General features: G+C 41.9%; 1 long non-coding RNA gene across 6 annotated transcripts in view; it reads left to right on the forward strand.

The window, feature by feature from the left end:
* Nucleotides 1–20,745, forward strand: part of LOC137166382 (uncharacterized) — an 85,353-nt gene extending 64,608 nt beyond the window's left edge. For all 6 annotated transcript variants that reach the window (XR_010923676.1, XR_010923678.1, XR_010923675.1 and 3 more), the window contains 2 exons: nucleotides 9,148–9,282; nucleotides 20,622–20,745. This is a non-coding gene — a long non-coding RNA (uncharacterized lncRNA). The remainder of the gene's footprint in view (nucleotides 1–9,147; nucleotides 9,283–20,621) is intronic.
* The last annotated feature ends 3,179 nt before the right edge of the window (nucleotides 20,746–23,924 follow it).

The raw sequence follows: 23,924 nt of genomic DNA on the forward strand, positions 1-23,924 counted from the left end.
GGTCCTTTGTAAGCATTATCCAGTGTGTGCACATAACCCAGTTGTAATGTGTGAAGATTTAAAGGGAAAAAGTGCATATACTCTACTGTATATTAATTCTCATAGACTCTAAGGTCAGAAGGGACCAATATGATCATCTAGTCTGACCTCCTGAACAATGCAGACCACAGAACTTCACCCACCCACTCCTGTAATAAACCTCTAACTTATGACTGAGTTATTAAAGTCCTCAAATCATGGTTTAAAGACTTTAAGGTACAGAGAATCCACCAGCAAGTGACCCGTGCCCCATGCTACAGAGAGAGATGAAAACCCCCCAGAACCTTTGCCAATCTGCCATGGGGGAAAATTCCTTCCCGGCCCCAAATATGGTGATCAGTTAAACCCTGAGCATGTGGGCAAGACTCACCAGCCAGACACCCAAAAAAGAATTTCTCTGTAATAACTCAGAACCCACCCCATCTAACATCCCTTCACAGGCCATTGGCATATCTACCACCAGTAGTCAAAGATCAGTCAGTTGCCAAAGTAGGCTATCCCATCATACCATCCCCTCCATAAATTTATCAAGCTCAGTTTTGAAGCCAGCTAGGATTTTTGCCCCCACTGCTCCTCTTGCAAAACTATTCCAGAACTTCACTCCTCTGATGGTTAGAAACCTGCATCTAATTTCAAGCCTAAACATCCTGATGACCAGTTTATATCCATTAGTTTTTGTGTCCATGTTGGTGATTAACTTCTGTGAATGAATATTTCTACATGAGGCACTTTATCCACTGATCTCAAGGGGGCTAAATATATGATCTTACTGTGTTTAAAGTGTCTGTCTGCACTAATATTTGGGTGCTGAGTGCATTATGCTTGTTGCATTTTATGGTTTGTTTCCTTGATCACCTGTATTTTGTTTGAACTGAAATTAGGATCACCTTCTGTCAAGAAAGTGTAAAGATTCAAGTACACACACAGCCCTCTCAAGCCCCAGTGTTGCAATTATCTGTAGGCAGCATCAGAGTTCTGCAAAGGTGGATTTCACCCCAGGATCAGGACTATAACCATCTGACCACACCCTTTATGTAAATATCATATCTTTAGGTCTTTCTGCTGGTGTCTCTCTAGAAACACACTTTGCCATTTTTCTGAGGCTATTCACGCAGCTTTTTGCCTCATTGATGGGTGCAGGGCACTGCGTGGATGACGAGGAAAGCTTCACTTTGGACTGAAAGTTTGCTGATATTTGACTGATAGATAATGGACAGAACTTAATCTATTTCATAAACAATATAATTTGAGTCACCAAATTATAATCTACCAGTTTACTACGAAAAGCTCTATCAGTCATTCTAAACTCCAGTGTAGTTACTGTTTCATCGTTTTCAATGTAATTATAACTGCAAAATATTATGTGGTATAGAAGTAACCACATTAAATACTAAGTGCCAGATTTTAATGTTGCTAATACATGGGTTAAATGCAGACAAGTCCATTGAAGTCACCCCATATTTGTACATAAATGAGATCAAAATCTGATCCACATAAACCATTTTGGATGAATTGTAAATCAGCCAGAATCTTCCCTCAAAAAAGAGCAAAACCAAACTCCAGAAACCAGTTCTTGAGGGAGATGCAGGCCAAAGAACTCCAGGAAAGTTTGGAAATGCTTTTGACAAGCACTCAAACTTCTTGTGGTTCATTACAATTGCACTTTTTTGAGGGTCACACATTGACAGGGCTTTTAGGAATTAGTAATCCGTGCAATATATTTTTAAATATACATGGAAGTTTTACTGCAGTTCAGAGATGGATGAAGAGAAAGTAACTAATCACAAATAATTTTCTTTACTAAAGAAACTATGATGCGTAAGCATTTTGACTAATACTCTCTTAGTAGCTTTTCCAAAACAGATGTCTCAAACTCCCAAAAGTAGCAGTGTTCATTTTTTTTTTTTTTTTCTGCCTGGCAGAGAATTTAGCCTGTTTGGTTTGTTGACAAGACATCAAGTAACTAGCTCTTCGCAGTATTTCACCAGTTGATTAACATGCATGGCTATGAAATAATGGCATACGGAATAGAGTTGGAGCTCTCTTTAAGTTGGTTTTTATGCCTCGATAGTAATCCTGGAAATTTACATTTTTCTATTTCTCCAGTTCATTTTTATCTAGCTCTGTAGGGGCTTTGTGTGCCCAAGTGAAGGCAGTAATTTCTTCCTCTGAATGATGGCTTGAACTGTCAGACACATGTCCGCCTCAATGTGACTTTCATCACAAATGTGGCATGTCCACTTGGCTCATGAGTCATGGCTCTGCACTTTTGCTGTTCTAATGTTTTGTGCATTAACATAGGTTATGATGATTGACTTACCATTTTAACTGCTTCATAAATAATTTCTATCCACAAAGATCATCAGTGATCCTGTATAACTTAGAGAGGACATTTGCATTTCTTCTTCTTAAAATGTTGTATTGCAAGGCTAAAAACAGGACAAAGAGAGAGAGAGCTAAACTAAATCAACACAAAATGCAGCAAATCAACATATACAACATAGGACATTCCTGAACTACAATTTTTATGTAAAGAGCTTTCATCAAAGTGACCTTTCTGGTCAGCAAGACTAAGAAAACAATCCATACCAAGTTCATTTCCTCTTACACTTTAATTTAAATGAATGTAAAGGAAATTTCGATTGTAATTTATCAACTGGAAAAATCTTCAATTCCGTTTGGCTTTTAAGACTCCGGCACAATCCTTTCACAAAAAGTAAAATTACCATATGACTGAAGCCTGCTGAGAATAGCAAGTGTATGGTCTTGTATTAATTTTCAGTGCCCTATCTGTGCTTTTGATTATAAAAAGTGAACAATGCCATTGCAGGTCTGATGGAATTAATAAAATGCATAATAAGACAGGACAGTTTGCAAGTGACATCCTACAGGTTTGCAAAGAAAAATTACAGATGATGCACATAGGGCTCTGAAGATGAAAAATACCCTCCCTCCCCCCACCCACCTTCTGTGGCATACTTGTGACAATTTTGTCTAACATTTGTCGCAATATATTACACACAGGCGTCACCTTATGTGGCCTGCCTCTACAAGCCTTGGGACTACCGCCCTGACCCAGCAAAGCACTTGACTCCGATAGGACTACGTGTATGCATAAAGTTATACACCTGCTTTCCTAGACTGGGACATAAGGTCTGACTTTCTAAGAGGGTGGTTTACTTATTGCTAGAGCCCTGCAAATCTGTGGATATCTGTTTGCTGATTGGATGCAGATACAAATTTTGTATCCGCACAAGGCTCTACTTATTGCAATGTAGCAAGGGCCAGAATAAAATTCCCACTGTAGGAGGTGCTGAGAAACTGGTACTACTTTTCCCTTAGGGATTTTCTGATACAAATCCCTCCAGCCCTGACGTTACATTGCTCTGATTTTAGATTTAATCATCGGGATTCTTTTCCCCACTGAACACACATGGGCTTAAGCTGAGATGTTCTTGAAGCAGGAAGAGCTTATTTCATTAAGAAAATTCCATGCTATGATATTCGTTCAATTCATTGTTCCAGATGTTTTGACTTTAAAGTTCTCTCTAAAATGTCAGTATAAACAACTTGTATATTACTAGAGGGAAACAGTGACATTACACTTTGTATCTTTAGCTTAGCACTTTTAACTTTGTCACTTGACCCCTAGTATATCACACAAACCTCAATAAACAGAGTTTATAGTTAAAACAAACAGGATGGGAGAGTCATCTTCAGTCCAACACCAAACCAGGTTCAAATGCAGTCAGGAAGAAGAAAATACTGTTAACACTGTCAAAAATTAGTGAGAAGAAAAGCTTGAAATAGTGAGAAGAAAAGAACTGCTCCTGACTTTCTTGATGCTGCTGTTGCCTGCACTGTGAGGCCTAGCCATCCCTAGGAGGACTGTTACACTAACATGGCACATTACCACAGTTTGAATGAAGAGTTCCGGTGTGAAAATTTCATTGATAAACTAGATTTCCACTTTCCATTAGCCATATGACAACTTGTTGACCATTCAAGACAGGCCAAAGAACATTAACAATTGCCCTCTCCAATTAGCAGATTTATAATGTTCCATGAGAGCTTCCAAATGCTAAATCAACTGTGACTTATGTAGTAGGTCGATGTAACAGTCTAGCCTGAGCTTTATGTACAATATGGGCCTGATTCTTTGTTGCTCTGCACCTCATACAGTGACTTACACTGGTGTATGGTGAGTGTAATACATTAGCACATCAGAAGGGGGTGGTGGACTGCATATAGTGCAGAACAATGGAGAATTGAGCCGAGGCTCCAGCTTCCCAAACAGGCTCAGCACCTGAATGAAGGCTAAATTTCCACACGAATTCTGCTCCCAGAAAGGCATGTAAATAATGAGCAAGTTTTCAGTAAAGTTAGTAAATTGGTTATACAGGTTTCATGGGAGGTGCTGAGCATTTGAAAATCTAGCGCCTCGTGATTTCTAGCAAACATTTTTTCTGTATCAAATGCATGCCTTGTTTTTCAATTTTAAAGTCATTCAAAATAATGTTTTGTGACTTTACCATGCATGCTGGAGTTCAATTTTCATGCTGTGTTAACTCAGTGGCTACTAATACCACTGTTCTCAAGTGGTGGGTACCAATACATCAGACAAAGTGCTCTGCTGAACCACTTGGGGCTTTGTCTTACACAGTCGAGGCGTGGGATATTGCACACACAGAAGCATAAAATAAAAGGTGCTGGGATCACAGGGGCCCTTATCCTGCATCAGTGGGAGCCCTGCTGTGTGGTAACCACGTCCCTTCTGTCTCCAAGATGGAATGTAGCATATAGCTACATTCGAGCTCAGCATCTGCTTCATACAATGAGTTTTGCCCTGAAGCTCATGTCTCCTCTGGCATGTCTCTTCTCCACCCTGTTTCCAGCCCTCCTGCACTTTGTTCCCTTGAGAGCAAAGGGGCAAGTGCACGAGAGGTGTAGAAGGGTCCCTTCCCCCAGTTGACCTTCACATACCAACCTTTCATTCTCTGCTATCAACTGCACAGGATTCGAGAAACTTAGGGCTGGATTTACTAAGGTACTTAGGTGCCTAAAGATGCAGCCAGGAGCCTAGTAGGAATGTCAAAGGCACCAAGGTACCAGTCTCCCTCATTGAACTCCCATGGGAGTTAGGCACCTAGGCACTCAGGACAATCCCACTAGATCCTTATTTACAGGCACCTATTGACAACAAATGGGGAGTTCACAGCCACCCAAGCCCTGCTGTGGATCAGCACATGAACACCTGAATAGGTAGCCTAGGGTCCTGGCTAGAGAGAAGGTAGGAGAGCCCATCACAAAAGCTGAAAGTATAAGTGAAAAGGAAGCAGCTGTGCTAGATCACCAGTCGGTTACCAACCCTTTTACAGTTAAAGGAGGGCTAGTCAGCATTCCCTTGTGCTAGAGGACACATGCCCATCAGGTTACAGTCTTGTATGGATTGGAAACCTGTGCATAAGAAACTGTCTTTATGCCTTCAGGAGCTGCTGTTATACATGAGATGTGGCAGCAGTGGTGCATCTTGCTTAATTAATTAGTCTGATCACAGAACCACCATTCTTTGCTAGCTCTTTCTCCAGTTACTTTTAATCTAGGAAAGCCACCCAACAATTTATAGCAAAAAAGAAAATCTTGCATGCAGAGGCCTAACCTGTCATGCTAACATTGTGCTTTGTGGTGCCTTATCTTTCTATGACCTATTGCAAACTCAGAGCACAAGACTGACAAATGCCTCAAGGCATTTACAGCAGTGTAAATAGTCTGTTTTGCTTCAATCAGCTGAGCACTCTCCAATAGCATGTTCTTTGAAATAAAAACAACGATACTAATACCTGTTTGCTCTCTAGATGCTGGAAAGTTTTGCTGCGGACAGTTGTCTCAGGCCAGCGTTTAGGTCAGTGATGCTCCAGTATCATGTCCTCCTGATTTCACATCATTCACTTTGTGTGATAAATTCCTAGTATGCAAAGGTTAAAATAGTTATGAAAAGCATGATATGCTTAATTACCTATTCACCTGGAGATATGGTAAGCAGGTTATTAACTATACAATCATCTACTTTCCACTAATGGTTTAGGTAGTTTAGACTAATTTTCTCAGGCCTTGTCTACATGGGGAAATTTACCAGTTTTACTGTGCCAGAATAATTATACTGGAATAGTTAAACCAGATTAAGCCCTTGTGTGAATTTGGTTTATCTTAATTCATTTAGGATTACACTAAACAGAATTAAGAACACTTTTTTATTATGAATGAGTGTCTACATAGGGGCCAAGTCCTGGTTTAAATTCATACCTTTTAATTAATCTGGATTAGTTTTCCATGGTAGGCAAGGCCTCAATTTGATTTGCAGCAGATTAAGAAATCCATCCCTTTGCTTTATTGGTCACTGACTTTGTGATGGGCATTATCTGAAGTTCCTTCCAATTCCAGCAACTATTTCTATTTGCAGTTCAATATCTTTGTTAATGATCTACAAGAGCGAGTGAACAAGGAGTTAAAGAAATCTGCAGATGACACCAAACTGGAAGGAGATGCAAACTCGCATGTGGTCAGAAAAAATCCACAAGTGAATAGGTTAGGAACTTGGCTCAAAATAAAATGAGATTCAGCATGGAAAATATAAGGAGACTTACTATATCAGGGGTTCCCAAACTTTTTTTTGGGGGGACCCCCTTTGAAAATATTTCAGGCTGTGACACCGTCCTCCCCCCATGGTACACTACCCCACCCCACCCTTACTTCTGCGCTGCTGCTGGAGGTGGCGCTGCCTTCAGAGCACCTGGCCAGCAGCTGCTGCTCTCCAGACACCCAGCTCTGAAGGGCTCTGGCTGTCAGCCACAGCCACAGCGTGTGCAGGGGCTGACAGCTCGCGACCACCCAACCTCGTGCCCCTTTGAGGGGTCCCAACCCCCAGTTTGAGAACCCCTGACACATTGGGTATCCGTTTATAATGAACGATGGTAGACAGAAAGGCCAGTGCAACATTAGGCTGCATTTGCAGAGACAACATAACATGGGAGAGGGAGGTAATAGTCCATCTTTCTATGGTCTTGCCTTTTGCACCTAGTTCTGAGCCATGCATTATCCCCCCAGATACGCCCCCCCCCCCACCCCCCCAAAAAAAAATCCAACAAAAAATGCAGTACCATGGTTCTTTGTGAGCTCTAAAGGTAAGTTGCTGGCTATATATCTGAGTGCCTAGTGGCCTGGAAGGGAAATTTAGTGAGGAATAAGTGTATCTAGCACCATGCAATAGGACATATATTCAGCTTCAAGAAATTGCATACTCCCTTTTATAGCTCCCTCTGAACCTGTACCTGCTGTATTCATCACCAGGATGACTAATTGCACAAGCCAATGGTGGTGACAGGTGACTGATGTAATAGCTTCTCTTTCTCCATTGGATAATTGTGCAGCTTTATCCCTGTCCTGTGCTTTGCAAACTACCTGAATGTAATTTGTGGGGAAAAGAATGAAACAGCAGACAGGGTGTGGATTACAAACATGTATAATCTGCAGCCACGGGAGCTGCTCATTTTAAACACACAACATCCTGAAGCAGCTGTGGGAGCCGAATTGTCTTCCCTGCCACCAGATAAAGCAGGGCTTGGCAGGATGGTGGAATTTCACTCTGCATAAAGTGGAACAGCTTTGTAGAGCCCTGTGATTCAGGCTATGACTGAACCTACCCAAATGGGGTCACCATGAGCATTGGATGCCTGACAAAGTGCTAGGTGTATTGCAGGATCAAAGGCAGTCACTTCAAACTCTAGGCCCAACAGGCTCCTGTTAGTCAGTACCTGTGAGAAGTGAAATTGGCAAAGTTCACTCAGCTCCTTTGCTTTATTTTGCAAAGTATTTGTCCATGTCTGTTTATTGAACATTATGGATATTTTGGTTGAACTATGTAGTGAAGCATGTTATATGGCTATTAAAATTCAGGTTTTCCTCTTTAGCACTAGAAAAGAATTAAATTAAATTTTCATCATCCTTGATGGAGTTTAATTTCTTTAGTCTATCAGTGTTTTCCAGGCAAGCCAACTGTCACATTGAGGCAAGATTTACATATTCATGAAATAATTTGTATTCAGGAGCATTGTTAAATGTTTTCAGAGGACATTTTCCCCTTGTTAATGTGTTTTAACTCATGAGAATATCCAGGCACCCAGTAAAACTGAATCTTGCTGTATTCTTGCAAAATGCTATTTGTTAGCCAAAACCAAAAATACATGAGTACCTGAAATGCCGATATCACGGGCACACTTCTAAGTGAAATATCATCATGTCAGAAGTTCATTTTAGCTGCATGGGAATGAAGCATGCATATTTATGAGAAACTTGTCAGGAATTCCCTTATTTTTCAGAGATGGATGACTGTTTTTCTTCTACTTTTTGACTATATGTCTGGTGAATGGTTACTTTCCGCTAGTAGCGGGATTGGATGGTGTCTCAGATTTAAACCAATCTCCAATTCATAGATTAATTTATACCAATCACTCCCATCCATTACAAAGAGTTATTTGTGCTGGACTTGTGTTGTTTCTGGTTAATTTATTTGTCAGTCACTAACTTTTTTATAAAAATGTGTTTTTACGTATCAGTTGAAAAGGGTTTAGGAAATAGCCCCTCTTCCTCCTTAACGCTGAACCGAGCATTTAGGGAAAGTCCTGGAATGACAGCCCAGGAGGCTGAAGTCCTGTCTTTTATCCTCAGAACATGCAAGGCATGGTAGAAATAACTAATATTGGGTCAAAGCTCCACGCCTGCCATTAACTCTGCATGGACTCATCTCTGCATCTAGGCAGAGCTCCGGTGAACTCACTGGGGCTCCAGGAGGGTACAGGAGTCTGCCCATGCAGAGCTAACTGCAAGACCTGGGCCTCAATCCTTCCTCAAGGGAAAACTCCCATTGACGGCAGTGAGAGTTTTGTCTGAGACAGGACTTCAGGATTCGGTCCAATATTAATCCAATAAGTGCAACAAGGACTTGGGAAGTGCCCCACACAGAATGCTTCAACCTGAACCACGTTTTAAGGGTGTAGAGTTGCTCATTTCCATGCCCATTCAGGCCTCTCTGTCTCTGGCTTCTTTACACAGACTGCCCGCCAGGTTGCCAGTACATGAAACCAACAGTGCCGTGGACATCGGTCCCTCAGTACTGGACAGCCATCATCCGTTCACTTCACGGAGGTTGCTGACCTGTCATCATTACTTATGGAGTCTGTCTAGAGAGTAAGTGATTCTGCTACTACTAAAAGTTTTTTTTAGGGGGCAAGCGATTAAACCCAGATAGTGCAGCTCCAGAGCTAGCTGGGAGTTTGAATTGTTAAGTTGCATGTAGGTTGTTGCGGAGGAGAGGGGGAAGGGATTTGTCTTTTACGTTTGCTTGTGTTTTCTTTTTCAAATCAACTGTCATCTGCATAATTTCATGGGGGAAGGAAGCCCGCACAGTCCTGTTATTCTTTACATCTGGGCCTACAAGCAAGTCGTGTTTCAAGTCTACACTAGCTAGTCTCCTCTGTGCAATAAAATCTGCAGCATGGGCACCTGGTTCACTCACCTACACTGTTTGCTGCTTCTTTCCTCCTCCTCCCCTGTACTTTTTCACTCACCCATGACTCAGCCTCTGTAAGGCACTAGTTCCACTAAGCAGATCAAAATCTCTCTGTCTTGGACTTGGGTGGACAAAATTTTACAAACAGCTTGCAAAGCAGCAGCAGTTCAGACTGTGGCTCTTGAACCAGTGTGGCTGAATGCCTCCGTAATGTGCACCTTGTGTGTGATTAACCTCACAATCAGTGTCTAAAGAGCTGCAAACACACTGCCTTGCAGAGCACCATTAGACAGGTGTAAATAAAAGTGATGATAATTTCCAACACCAGTCCTATTGGTTACTCTGTTTGACTTTGTGGATGTTTCCACAGCTACATCCTATGTCCACTGAGTAACTTAAAAGCAAAAATCCATAAAGCCATTGTGTGATTTCTCATGGATCTTTTCTAACTGCAGTGGGCTCAAGGATGAGCCCTCTGACAGGGGAGCCAGGGGCTGTAAGAATCTCCTCCCTGGCCTGAACATCTTAACCCTCCTCATCACAGCCTGCGTAGGAGGGGGAGAACAGCTGTTGCTCTCAGAGGGACAGGGGAGGGGCAGGTTAGTAAGCACAGTTTCTGTTCTTCCTCCCTCCGAATTTTCCTCCCTTCCTCCCCCAAAATATGCCATCTCGCCCCCTAGAGTTAGCACAGTGATCAGGGAAGTAAACACCAGTGAAAAGACTGACCGAGTTCAGTACCCCTCTGAAGCAAGGGACAGCACCTCTCCTGGGGCAACCCAAATATGCACTTCATCAGGCTGGACTGTTAGATGAGAATCTGGGATGTTTGCGATAAAACAGGCAATGTGGTCTAGTGGGTTAGGCACAGTGTTAGGAGCCAGCAACTAATCCCGCCTCAGATGATGAATTCCTGATTAATTGATTGATCTAGGTAAATGACTGAAGTTCTTCAAGACTCAATCCCCACATCTATTAGATGGGAGATACTGTTACTCAGGGTGGAGTTATGAAGATGGTTTATATAACACTTAAACAACATGGGCCTGATTCTCATTTACACTAAAGGCCACTTTACACCATTCTGGCAGCATAAAGGAGCCTTTTGGTGGGAAATATGTTTACACTCAGTGGCCAGACCAGATGGTTTAAGTAGTGAGTGTATGTATTTAATTGATTCTTAAATAAGCAACTGTTTGAGAAAGAACCAGTTCAAAAACACATTAAATAACTGACTGTGTAGATGTTTGTTCCTAAATAAATTACACTTACTTACTTAGGAGGTATTGCACATCAGTGGGTTCTACCCAACACCTTGCAAGTGCATTTTATAATTTCCATACAATAATTTTTTCAAACCTCAAACATATAAAAGTCTAGAAATGAATGGCTAAACACTTACTTCACTCGTGCTGTGTAGTCCTGCTTCACTTACTACCAGCCATCAGAGGCAGGAATATTTTGGGACCCTCCTCCCCCCTCCCCAACCCATACTAAAAAAGCAAATAGGGGGCCTCCTTGAGCGGCTCAGGGCCCTACAACTGCTTAGTCTGCTTATGCCTAGTGCCAACTCTGCCACCCATGCAAGGTGAAAAAAAATAGGTTTATAATGGGGCACTCTGGTAGCTTCAACCTTATCTAAGGAAATCACTACCAAAATACAGGGTCAGGGTTTTAGCCAAACTTATCTGTCTCACTGATCTGGGCATTTATCAGCACCCTTTACGATATCATCTGAGTGCTCAGAATATTGTCGATAAGAACAGGAAAAGTTCTCATCTCGCTGTGTAGTGTTGCAGGTGCAATTAGTGTGCTCATGTGATCTGTAGAAGCCTATAGCATACCCATGCTTGATTCCGAAAGATACTTAACTCGTGCATTATGGAGTTAGATATCTCCCTACTACTTGAACCCACAATTTACATTGGATGCAAAAACGTGGGTAGAGTTATTGGTGGATATGAAATGGTGCCCACAAGATATGAGGCTTCCTCTCCCTCCTGCAGAGGTAATTTCTTGAATTTAATGTAAACAAATTTATTTTACCTACAAAACAGCAAACGTATATATTTTTTTGTTTTATCAGGCGTGGGGGTGTTAAGCTGTTACCAGCGAAATGGATTTTGCTGAAGTATTGAAGTCTGATTCTCTGTGCCAGGTTAACTAGAGAATTTGCTGACGCAAAGCAGCCTCACAGTAATTCAGTATTCATGGGAGCTATTAATCTGCCCTCCACTAATTAGCAGTTTAGCGGGCCTGAAAGGTATTAAATAATGTAGTGTGTTACATTTCCTCCCATCAATGCTCCTAATAAAGAGTAAGAGGAATGTTAGTGTTGATATCATTTAACTATGTTGCAGAATGGATTTCTCTGGCAGTACTGCTAGGGGAAACTCCTAAATTTCCAGATAAATCAGTTTTAGGAGCAGCACTGTATCCTTCTATAACACATACCATCAAACAACAAATATAATTGCTATGATATTAGTAGAGGGCACAATCTCTGCAGGAAACAGGAGTGTGTATGTGACCATGTCATAAAGAATCTGAAAGACTAGCATGCTGCTGTTTCATGCCTGACTATGGTCCAGAGACTGCACTGTTTTAAAGGGTCACTCTAGAAATAGAATGAACATCACCTTTTGTAAGAGCTGGCTGGCTAAACTAGCCAGGGTATCTATTTGCTCTTTTTAATGTTGGTAAAGAAAACTACTATATGGATCTTAGATAATTCAAGAAAAAAGGCTTTATTTTCCTGGTGAATTTTGCTACCCTCCATTTTTTTTTCAAACTACTCCTATATTGGGGGCCTGTTTTGGTGGTGTGGATGTTTTTGTTTGGTGTTCTTTAATTTCAGAGACCTGATTCTCCTCTCACGTTGGTGTAAATCAGGAGTATTTTCAGTGAAATTAATGGAGTAAAACTAGTGGAAGCAAGAAGGGATTCAGGGCATTGGATTTGGAGGTGCACAGGTTTTGCTCAGAATACTAATACAGTTGTGATTGCACAAATTAGGCAGTTGTGCATGCATATGACTAAAATCAGCTATCTGTAGCAGCAATGACTCAATTTGTGTGTTCAGTCACAGTTATCATACATGCAAATTGGGTGGGTACCCATCTTGTACATAGACTTACATGCATAGTTTTTTAAATAGGCCCATTCTTCTTAGTCAATTCAAGATGTAGTTTGCATTTTTTCATCTCAAACCATGTTCACGACTATTTTTATGTGATTGACAGAAAATGTCCTCTGCTTTCAAAAGCAGGTTAACGTTATAGAAGGAAAATGACAACAATAAGGCCTCTTAAGAGAGCTCTTTACTTGGTTTTCTTCCAAGCCACAACAGCTGCAGTGGATGATTAGCTTCATGTGGTGTCAGTTGCATTTTTATCTAGAGTGATCATGTTGTATTTGTTTTCTTTTTTCAGACATTTGTCCTTGTTAGTACAGCTGTGTGCAACATTTAGATCAATATATTACAGAACAGTTACCATGGCTGAGAGAGGTTAGCTGGTCAGGAAGAAGGTAATATCTGTGTTCCGCACTGTCTTCATGTTTTCTTGGACAAGTAGCTGCATTCCTACTTTAAAACATAGTTTAACATGGAAGTCTCCAGGTTATTCTCTTCAAGTGATACTTGCTTGGAAATCATTCTGTCAGCAAGTGCAAATAGCTAGCTAGGCGTGCACTATGATATAAGTGGGGGAAGGGAAGAAAACAGGAAATTCTGTTCAATGTTACGCACTTGCAACCCCATTGCAGTCAGTGCATAAGAGTGTAATTTGGTCCAGTGGCTGGTTTAGATTTCCAGATGACTATACTAGATGCCAGTGGCACCATTATAGCTTCAGGAAAAATAAGAATCCAAGCTATTTCCCTTTTTACTAACAGGACTGTCTTGATAGGACCTTTATATCTAGCTTGTGTTTGACCAGATATCTGAGTCATGGTGATTTGAGTCAATCTTAGCAAGGATTCATTTTTTTGTCACTAGGTATAAAAGAGCCCATGGAGGCAGTGTAATCTAGTGCATAGAGCAATGGGTCTAGGCATCAGGAGACCTGGTTCTGTTCCTGCCTCAGCCATTGGCTTGGTGTGGGACCTTGGGGAGGTCACTTAACTTGCTTATGCCTCAATTTTCCCATCTCTAAAATAGCTATAGTATTTGCCCTCTTTGGTAATGTGTTTTGAGATCTCTGAAGGAAACGAGCTATATCAGTACTAAGCATTCACGTTATTGGACCCAAATCAGTTGTCAGTTCTGGAGCCTGATCCTCCTTATCCACAGAACACACACAGCACCATGGTCAGCCTCCACCAGGAGGCCTAGAAAATATCTGTGGGTGAGATGGTGGCTCATCTTTTATACCCATTCACCTTTCTGCTGAAACTACCAATAGGAAGCAGTTTTGATGGGGAAGGTAGATGACCTAGGTGAGCTGTAAATATCTGACTGGGGGATTACACATGCAGATATGCAATGTACACACACTGTCATGGAGACTGTCAAATTGTACAGCAATTGTACACAAACTGTCTTGACGATCAAACCTCTTGTCTTTAGTAGGGTGACCATTTGACGATTTAATAAGGTGACTTGGCAGCTATCAGTGCCTTAATAGAGTTCCAGACCACTGCTTTAAAAAGCATTACCCAAGTTTTATAACACCCTGATTTATCTTCCTAGCCCAGTCCTTCCTTTGTACCTTCCGCACTGCAATCCATGGCTGTATTCACAATGCTGACTTTCTCCTGTGCGAGCTCCCAAATTCAGTCACAGCTGACGAGAGAGCATTTAGGACTATCCCATTCTGCATGGTGAGCACATGTTGAAAGCCTGGCTGTTCAAGAAGACATTCAGCAGAGAGCAATAACATTTATTGGTGGTTCAAGCAAGCATTTGTCTTTGGTTTGGATTATACGGCTCCACAACCACCCTGTTCTTTTATCCACAGAGCTCTGCGACATGCCCCAATCTCTGCTTCAATTTATGTGCACCCACTTGCCTATTAACAACCTATTAACCTGCGGAGGCTTTACCCTCAGAACAAACTCTTTGATAATCATAGTAGCAGTAATTGATATGGACATATCCCCGTTCATGCAAAGATCTCAGATGAGAACTGTTCAGACCAAAAAGTGACATTTACACTATTCAGTTGAAATAGCAGGAGGAAACTTAGATGGGTAGAATGTAATTATTCAGGCTGGAAGTTGGCTAGGACACTGGGGCGAACACCCGCTCTTTTATGAGCAAAAAAAAAAAAAAAAAGTGTCACCATAGGATTTTTGAATGACTCCTCTTCTGCACCTACGTTACTAGCTCTCCTTCTGAGTATGTAAATTCCAGCTGCATTTGGCATTTCCTGTAGCTGGTTTCCAATAACAGGGGATTGGATTTGCTAGATGCCCTGCTGTTTAAATTAAACACACACACATACGCCCCCCAAACCTCCCACCTTTCCCCAGCATTCATAGCTGCCATCTATCTATCTATCGTATCTGCCATTGATCTAAGGATGAGGAAGCACAGCATTACAAGTACATGGTAAAGAAAAGCAAGAATTATGAAATATTTGGGGTAAACACACCTTATAGGTTCTAAAACCAGAGCTTGCCCATGGGTGGGCAAGAAAATATCCACCTACCCTTCACAAAGCATACGTAGTGCTGACGCTAGTTATTTTCAGAAGTTACCATATGTGCTGCTTTATGTGGTATTTTACTGAGGGGTCAGAGTGTACATGGCCGTATATGAGTGGTCAGAAGGAAGCAGCAAAAGGAGCTTTCCCCGCGATCCTTGTACAGCCTGCATAAGGGGCAGGCACAATTGCAGTCCCTGTGCACAAGGCAGCAGAGAGGCTGCTCCTTTCCTACTCTCCTCGCAGCTGGCAGTGTCCCAAAGGGAGTGGTGGGTAGGTGTAGCCTGTGGAGCAGCACGGGCACAGCAGGAATTAAGTTGCACCCCGTTAAGGGAGTACCAATGGGTAAGCTCCCCCTGTGTTCCAAGTGGTGCTGCAGTTCCCCACAGGGCCCTGGGCAGGGCTGTGCCCGAGTGACACCACGGAGCCCCTACTGAATGGGGGTATGCACCTAGAGAGATGGTTTAACATGTGTGAAGCTGATGCATGTGGTTAACATTTCATGCCATTACATCTGCGCATCTGTTTAATGCTCAGCTCTTTTGCTTTGCCATTTGCCTTATGCTCTTCATACAGGATAGACTCAGCTGTGCTAGGCAGGGGCCCTACTTCTATTGCTGGGTGGTGGCCCTCCAAGTGGGACTTTGTTTCTTGTCAGCGGTCTTTTCACCACTGTTTTTCCTGCTGAAAGGAGATTATATCAATCCATCCCAAATGTTAGCCTGGCTAATGTTTCCCTCCTCATTGTTCCATGTGTGTACAGCACTTAGCACAATGGGGTGTGGTCCATGACTGGGGACCACTACCAAAGTAGAAATAAAGAAAGAAATCATATCTGTACTTAGACATCTCCTCCATCCATGTCTTCTACAAGCATGTGTTCAGTACTTCCTATGGCTCTACAAAGAACATGAGCCCCATTATCAGAGTGGATGCAGTCCCAGAAGTACTATGGGAAAAGAATTGGCATTTGGATCTACTCTTTAGAAGTGAGCCTATTGCTGTATGTCAAGCTTATAGGGACCAATTCTATCCCACTGAAGTCAGTGGGAATCCTTGATTAGGACCTGGATTGGGCCCATACTGTGTAAAATGTTCCTCTCTCCTGAGGGCCTACAGACTATGCTTAATTTATAATGAAAGCAGTGCTGGAGCTCAAAGCAAATTTTTAACTTCATAACTGATGCAGCAAGCCCAGAGGTCTCAGGACTATGGACTACCATGCCTAGAGGTGCCGGGGCTCAGATCTGGCAAGCCCTGGCACAAATTAAGCACCGCCTACAGAACTGACTTGGTTAAAAGTCTTTGATCCACAGATAATGCCAGGCAGTTAGAAAGTGATATTGTGAATTAAGGATCTGCCCTGGTATGTGGCAAATTCAATATGTGGTCCAGATCTAAAATACATTTGCGATTCTCAGATGTGGCCTTTTTTATAGCAGGCCTACCCAAGCTCTCCTAGGACTGGGGACCTCTGTAGGACAGTACATCTCATGAAGACAAGAAGCTCTATATATGTTGGTGATTGTCTTACCACAATAAGCAATGGCTACTCACAGTACATTTATTCTGTATTAAATCAATACGGGACCTTCTGGCTTTTTCTCTAGCCTAGCTGGCTCCTTGGGAGTCTCTAACTTTTTGTCTGGAAGATGCAGGTGGTGGAGTCAGCCGTTCATTGACATGTTTGAAATAGACCGTACAAAGCATTTGAGAAGATTTCTGTAGAGATCTACCTTTGGGGTGACCTAATAGGCATTTCCCATATCTCACTTCTATAAAATGGGCCATTGCTCACGCTGTGAGAGCTAACATAACTTACTTCGGAAGCTGGTCCTCAGGCTCTGCCCTGCTCTAAACAGTGCTGGCTTGCTCCCAGCACTTCCCATCTTGTATCCATAATGGTCTGGCTCCTACTGCTCCCTTATTCTGATCTCCTCCGCAGAGCTCTGCTTCAGGAGACCAAAGCAGTCAGAAAATGTCAGGACCTCTTAAAGGAACAAACATTTTTATTGAAACAATCAGACTGGCTCATTGGGACTGTAACTTTCGGAAATTGAGGGAGAAGTCATCCTCAGACATAATTTCCAAAATACAGACAATAACAGTGGATATTTTGAGTAAAGATGTTAGTAAGACCCCGGGATACATGGGGAAACCAAAGTATGATATCTCAAGCATGATGGATAACTTTCTATTCTACAGGGAAGTCAATATTTGTCTCCTGCCCCAGCTTGCTACTGCTTGCTACTTTGGTTGGTGTATAGAGTTACTGTCTCTTATATGAACCCTAAGACTTTGTCTCACACTCTTTCCTTGGTTGGATCTAACTGGGCAGATGCTGGAGAAGCAAAAAGTTTTTTTAAAAAATCTTCCTTTTGAAGTCACATGACTGCTAAATGCTTTCACTCTGATTCTCACATTAATAATTTATACTGATGTAGTGATTTTTTTTTTTTAAGCCAGAGATGTCAAAGCACCTTACACACATTAAAATCCTTTAAAGTCACTCGGGTGGAGCAGTAGACTAAACATTTTACAAATGTGTAAATTGAGACAGCAAGGTTCATGTAGAAAGCCAGCTGTAGGGATGGGATTTTAACTGAGGAGTCCTAGGTCCCAGTTCTGTGCTTGGACTACAAGAATAACCCTTTCAGTCCTTTGCAGAGCACACAAAAAATGGTTGTGGAGATGGAGGGAGGGAGGAAGCCTACCATTTGAAATGGTTTTGGTTTGGTTTTAAGACAGGGCTGGTACCCACAATATTATTGTATTGAAAAGCACAAATAATGGGCAGGTGCTATGAAACATACTGATGAGGAGCAGAAGTACCAGACATCAAACAGAGCATCCGCAACACCCAGAAGCAGAGTCATATTTCCCTCATTTTTATTCTGTCTTATTTTTTTTTCATGATTTAGCAACCTACTGTCACTGGAACTCCCAGTCGCACTTGTCAGTGGCACTGTACTCAGTACAAAGAGTCCTGAAAAAATGCATGCTTTGGTTTTAGACTAGAACTTACATTTCAGGCTTAGTTGTATTCATCAAATGAGGCTGCCTAGAGCACCAGAATTGCCCTTTGCTTCTCCTCCCAATTAAAACCAAAGTCTAGTGCTTTAATATTCCTGTGTGCTTTTTCTCTTCCACTTGGTTGCCCATTAGTGGACACCATCACTCTGCCAGTCGTGTTTCATCTCATCCCAGTACCACTGGCCCTTTTGGTCTAGGATTTAGTCTCTCACCACTTTGAAGCAGAAAATGTGAGAGTTCTAGTTCTGTCGGGTAGTGACAGTGGGCTGCATTCTGCATGGTGCTACTGAGCATTTTTCATCACCTCCTGAATTCAGGACCAGTTAGGGACATTCAACAACTTAAAGCAAGTGCAGAATCAAGAGCATTTTTGGTGCCACTCTACATATGTATATGTATATTTGCACACACGTTCTGACTGGCAGAATTTCTTTCATAAACAAGGGTTTGTAGCTCAGACATGAAAATTAGAATAAAAGTCCTCAGTTCATGTTCAACTGTTTTAATTACAAAATTACATTCCAATCTGTTTTGTAACTACCTTAATTACTGAAACTACCTCTGATCTAGTTTTAAAAGCCAGTTTGAATATAATAACTAATACTTCACATTTCTACACCACCTTTTATCTGAGGCACATCATTACAAATGTTAGCTTGTGGTGGTAAGGCACCCAGCGATGTGGTAGATGGAGGTACATGTGGCACTTCACCTTCTGCTGAAATGCATCCAAGTCTGCCAAAGAATTCAGCAGATGGTTTTCTGTGCACAGAAACACTACTTGATAGTGCAGAAGAATAGCATATTGCACTGAAACTTCAGGGGGTCCATGCAATGGGATAACAATGAGATCAGGATTTCAGGTACTGTAGTTATAAAGGTCCTGACTCTGCAATGGACTCCATATGGATGGACCCCTGCTCGGGCACAGAGTCTTTTAGAAGTTAAGTGTCTGGGTGGGTGCCAGGTGTTCATTGACCTGGAGCCCATTGCAGCGCTGGGATCCGGCTAGGACACTTTGTTTAGGACCTGCACTTGCTAAAAGTTCCCAGCCGTCTTTGCAGACAACAAGCGGTCAGAATGTTGTTTCTATGTGTCATTCAAAAACTAGATTCATTATTCAAACATTTAAAACAAAGAAGAGAAGTTATTCTTCACTGAGCCTTCCCACTCCAGACACATACAGGCTGAAGAAGAGAACATCTAGGACAGCATTTCTAGGACAAAATGAAAGTAACAGCTTACGGTAGCACAAGGCTTCAGAGAGACATTGTGACTTGGGCTAATGTATACACCATGTTCCCTTTGTGCAGCCATTTCAATATGGCATCCCACATGGAGTAGGGAAGCAGATTGTCAGACCATATAGCCTTGTGCAGGAGGACCGCAAAACCTTCATTTTACTTGGGCACCCTATTTCTGTCTTGCCTCTAAATAAATGGGACAGGTGGAGAAGTAAGCAAGAAATGACTACACATTCTTACCCCATACAAACCTCTGGGTAGAGCACAGGTAATGCTAAGAAAATAATAGGCCATAAGAAAGTAGGAATCTTTTTATCTCTCCAGTAATTTATAGTGATTTTTTTTTTATACTGACAATACATTGTCTCCAGAGAAGATTGGTAGCCATGCCTAAAGCTTTCAAGGACTGTCTTATTCCTGCTGCCAGAAGCACTGATAGTCATTCCAGCTCAGTGCTAATTTAGACCCTCTAACTGCAGTCATAGTGGTGGGAAGGGTAGCTTCTGGCTAGATCATCATGGTGTGTGTGTGTGTGTGTGCGTGTGTGCATAAAAAATCAACAAAAATGCCTCACAGAACTTGCCAACATCAGCATTCTAAACAGTGTGCACACACAATCTTTTACTGGTATGATGTTGGAAAGAACGAAGAAAGTAACTCAGTGAATTCACAGATAAGTCAGAAACTCCTCAGACATTGTTTAAAGGATTTGTGTGATTACCCTCCAATAAAAAATGTCTGCTGGTAACAGCTGGCTTACCTGTGTCCCAGAGCTTGATGGCACTCATCTGATGTTAGAACATTTTTCTCTACACTTGCACTAGACTTAACATTTTGACACCTTCAAAGTGGCATGTAGGTTCTTGATTTGAAAATGGATGAAGAAGTCTGTGGGTAGCAGCAGGGACTGCAGAGAGGGATGTACATGGCAGAGGATCATTTTTGTCTTAAAGATGAAGTATTTGCTTTGCATCATGTTGGAGCTCTGCAATGCCACAGAATAAACATAGCCTTGCTCCAGAAAATTTATTTAAAAGATAGACACATAAAAGACAGAATTTAGGGCTGGTTTTTCATCAACTTTTATTTTTTTGACAGAAAACTGGGCTTTCAGCAAAATGAAAATGATCATAGAAAATGCCTGCGATGCTTGGAAAGAAGTCACTTTTTTGTCAGAAAACTGAGAATTTTGACAGAAAATTAAAAATGTTTTGTTTTTTCAGATCAACTTTTTTCATTGTATGTTTCAACTGAAATGAAAAATGTTTCATATTTTTCTCTCAATTTTCAGTGGAAGAAATTAATATTTTCCAACTAGCTGTAGATGGGATATACAGGAAAATCCTGAATGGTCAATAACTGGGGGTTCCCTCCCCCACCTTTGTTGGTTTTATTTCTCCCCCTTAATTATACCTAGTTTTTCATCTTTGGGATATCACATAAGGAACAGCCCTTTAGCAGAGGTGTGACATGGCCAAATGGGACAGGTAGGACACTTCACCATGACATTTTTCATGCATAGGTGACCTGTAGAAAGGCTCTGAAGAGGCCTATGAAATATATGGACCAGAAAACATGGGGATGGGTATAGGATTTGTCCAGAGGTTAAAGCAGGAGGAGGAGTGGGTTTCTTACTACACCAGCCAAGGCTTGTATCAGAGAAGGGGGACCTGTTTTCTCTTCTCTCTTACCCCTCCATTCCTATCTACTTTAACTACTGTGTCTATAGATGGCATGGGGTGGAACAGTGAGTCTGTAGGGTATGTAGAACAGAGTTCAGGTGTGTGGAAGGTCTGGAACTAGAAGTATATGTGGAGGGGACATAGAAGTCCCTATGTCTGCAGTGCAGTGATATGCAGGATGGATAGGTGAACGCAGTCCATGAAACTCTAGAATCTGGGTAGATGTCATTGTTTTGTTTTGCTTAATCTACATTTCATTGTTTCTTGGGTACATGCAGTAGGTTTCTGACAAGTTGTAGTCAGTTACAAACACAGAATGGGAAGGTTTTTGTGAAAGATTAAAACCAAATCTAGGGAAGGTTTAGGACACTGTGTCCATCCTTTTGATTTCTTATCTCATTTCTCATTCTCCAGAATTAAGCAAAAAGAAGAATGAGCCAGTTTTCAACGGCAGTTGGGCACCTTTGAAAATCCCACTAGACACCTAAATACCTTTACAAATCTGGCCCTGCACATTTTAATATGCTTATTTTGTCCACATTTAATGCCAAATTTGTAAATTATTTTAAATGTCTTTCAGGATAGTAGGTCAAACAGAATCTTATTCGTATCTCAGATGATAAAGCCACTCCTGGTGGGGTTTTTGTTTGTTTGTTTGGGGGGGGGGGAAGGGCATGGAGTTGGTGTTAGTCTTGCTTACTTAAGTTAGCTTGAAATTGTTTCACTTCTGTGGTAATTCTACTTATATTAAAATTAGTGGGAAGATGAATATGCAGCTGGCTGGTCCTGTAGTGACACCGCGGTGAGAGGACAAAAGAGAATCAAAAAGCAAAGCTAATCTGTCTTAAAAGATATAAGGTGGAGTTAAAGATGTTTGGGTGCCTTAATATGGCATTGTCATACCCTAACATGTTTGGATTTCTTTTAATCTTTACCTTAGCTATGAATAGCATAGGTTTAAAATACTTGATTTGGGGATAATTCACAGCTGTGTAATGTATTGTACTCTCAAGTACAGATATGTACTCTCTGCATTACTGATATTATAACAGTGTTTATCTGGGAAGTACAGAGGAATACAGGACAATTATCTTAGGTTTGTGGAATTTAAACCAATTAAAATAAAAGTCAGGTTTTTGGCAATGAAAACAAATTATTTTACTCACTAATAAAAAGTCCCACTAATCATATACCCTGTGGCTTGGTAAAGGTCTGGGGTCACTATAGCTCCTACCCATAGGTCAAAATATTTTATAAGTGTTTGTCCTTATCTTAGAGAGAGAAAGAGAGAGGGGAGGATGACTCAAAATTTTGAAATCTGATTCCAGTTAGGAGTCCAACAATGCCCCTTCAGAATTGTCAAATATCAGCTTCTGCCTAGCTTGGAAAGATTTACACATGTGGCAATTTAGCTGTTTGATATTTCCCAAGAGTTTAATTTAATAAAATAGACTTTCTTCCTTTCCCCCTGATAGCAACCTGGTATTAAACTTCAGTGTGGAGAATTCTTTTGATAATTTATTAGTAAGAACCCTTTAAAAAAATCCATGTGTAATCTCTCAAAACCATTTTTTTGAAGATTTCCTTTAAAACTGGTATCAAGGAATGTCGTGTCTCTCCCCCCCCCCCCCCCCCCCCCCCCGTCCCCGTCCCCCCCACACACTCCAGATCCACTTAAAATAATCAAGTTGTATTTCAACTGGAAAGGAGAAGAAGCCAAAGAAAGGGGTAGAGAGTGTTCCAGGGAAAGGGAAAGCAAAAAGAGGAAAAATGGAGGAGAGCTGAATCAAGGAGGAGTATATTGAATATTAATTATAAAATTATGCTGCTAGGCTTTGCATGGCAATTTGAGAAGTTTTCTAGAAGCAAAACTAGCTTGGATCAGCAAGCAAAATATCCCAGGGTACTGAATTGTATTTGACAGTTATAAGAGTGCTTGCCTGGACATCTTACATATATTTCTTACGGGAATATGCTTTTTAAGTCATGTGACAGTGGCTACCGGAGGGTGGTAGAAGGACGCTATGTGAGCCTAAGAATGACCAAGGCCCTGTTCCCCTAGCAGCTGCCCAAGGGTTCCTTCAGGCTGATTAGGGTCAGCTAAGGCCAGAGTCAGCTGAGACCCATTAAGCACTGCCTGGGAGTAGATATAAGCTCCCTGCCGACCAGGCAGAGTGTTCTTGGAGTTTGGAGGTCTGGAGCTTTGGAGAGCGGGAGACGGAGAAGGAGAAGGAACTGTGAGTGGCAGGAGCCAGAGGAAAGCAGGAGCTTGCCCGTTGGCGTGGCAGCTTAGCCCCAACAAAGACCAGGGTAGGGAAGCAGCCCAGAGAAAAGACTTACACAGTGCCTTATAGCAGCAGCCAGCCACTGCTGTGAGCCAGGGCCTCTGGGCTGGTGTCCGAAGAAGAGGGTGGGCTCGGACACCCCCTACTCCAAGCTTAGAACCTAAGGTCCCAAGGGCACTGCTCGGCCTGCTCGGCCTGAAGGAAGATGGGGCAGAAGCGAGACGGCCGCCATTTTAAGTGTGGTGGGAGCCCCGGGTGGCTATTTTGTGCCCACCACACTGAAAAAGCGCTCAACCCACGGGAGCACGAAGGCCACCCTACCACAGCCATGACAACACATATGCCGAAGAAACAATCAGGACCTGGACCATGAACAGGCATGTTTCTAATGCAAACAAGGAACTTTAAATGGCGGCGATTAATTCATCAACTCC

Source organism: Emydura macquarii, unplaced genomic scaffold (assembly GCF_026122565.2).
Source record: "Emydura macquarii macquarii isolate MOO-44397 ecotype Brisbane River unplaced genomic scaffold, CSIRO-AGI_Emac_v2 contig_2846, whole genome shotgun sequence".
Lineage (NCBI taxonomy): Eukaryota > Metazoa > Chordata > Testudines > Chelidae > Emydura > Emydura macquarii.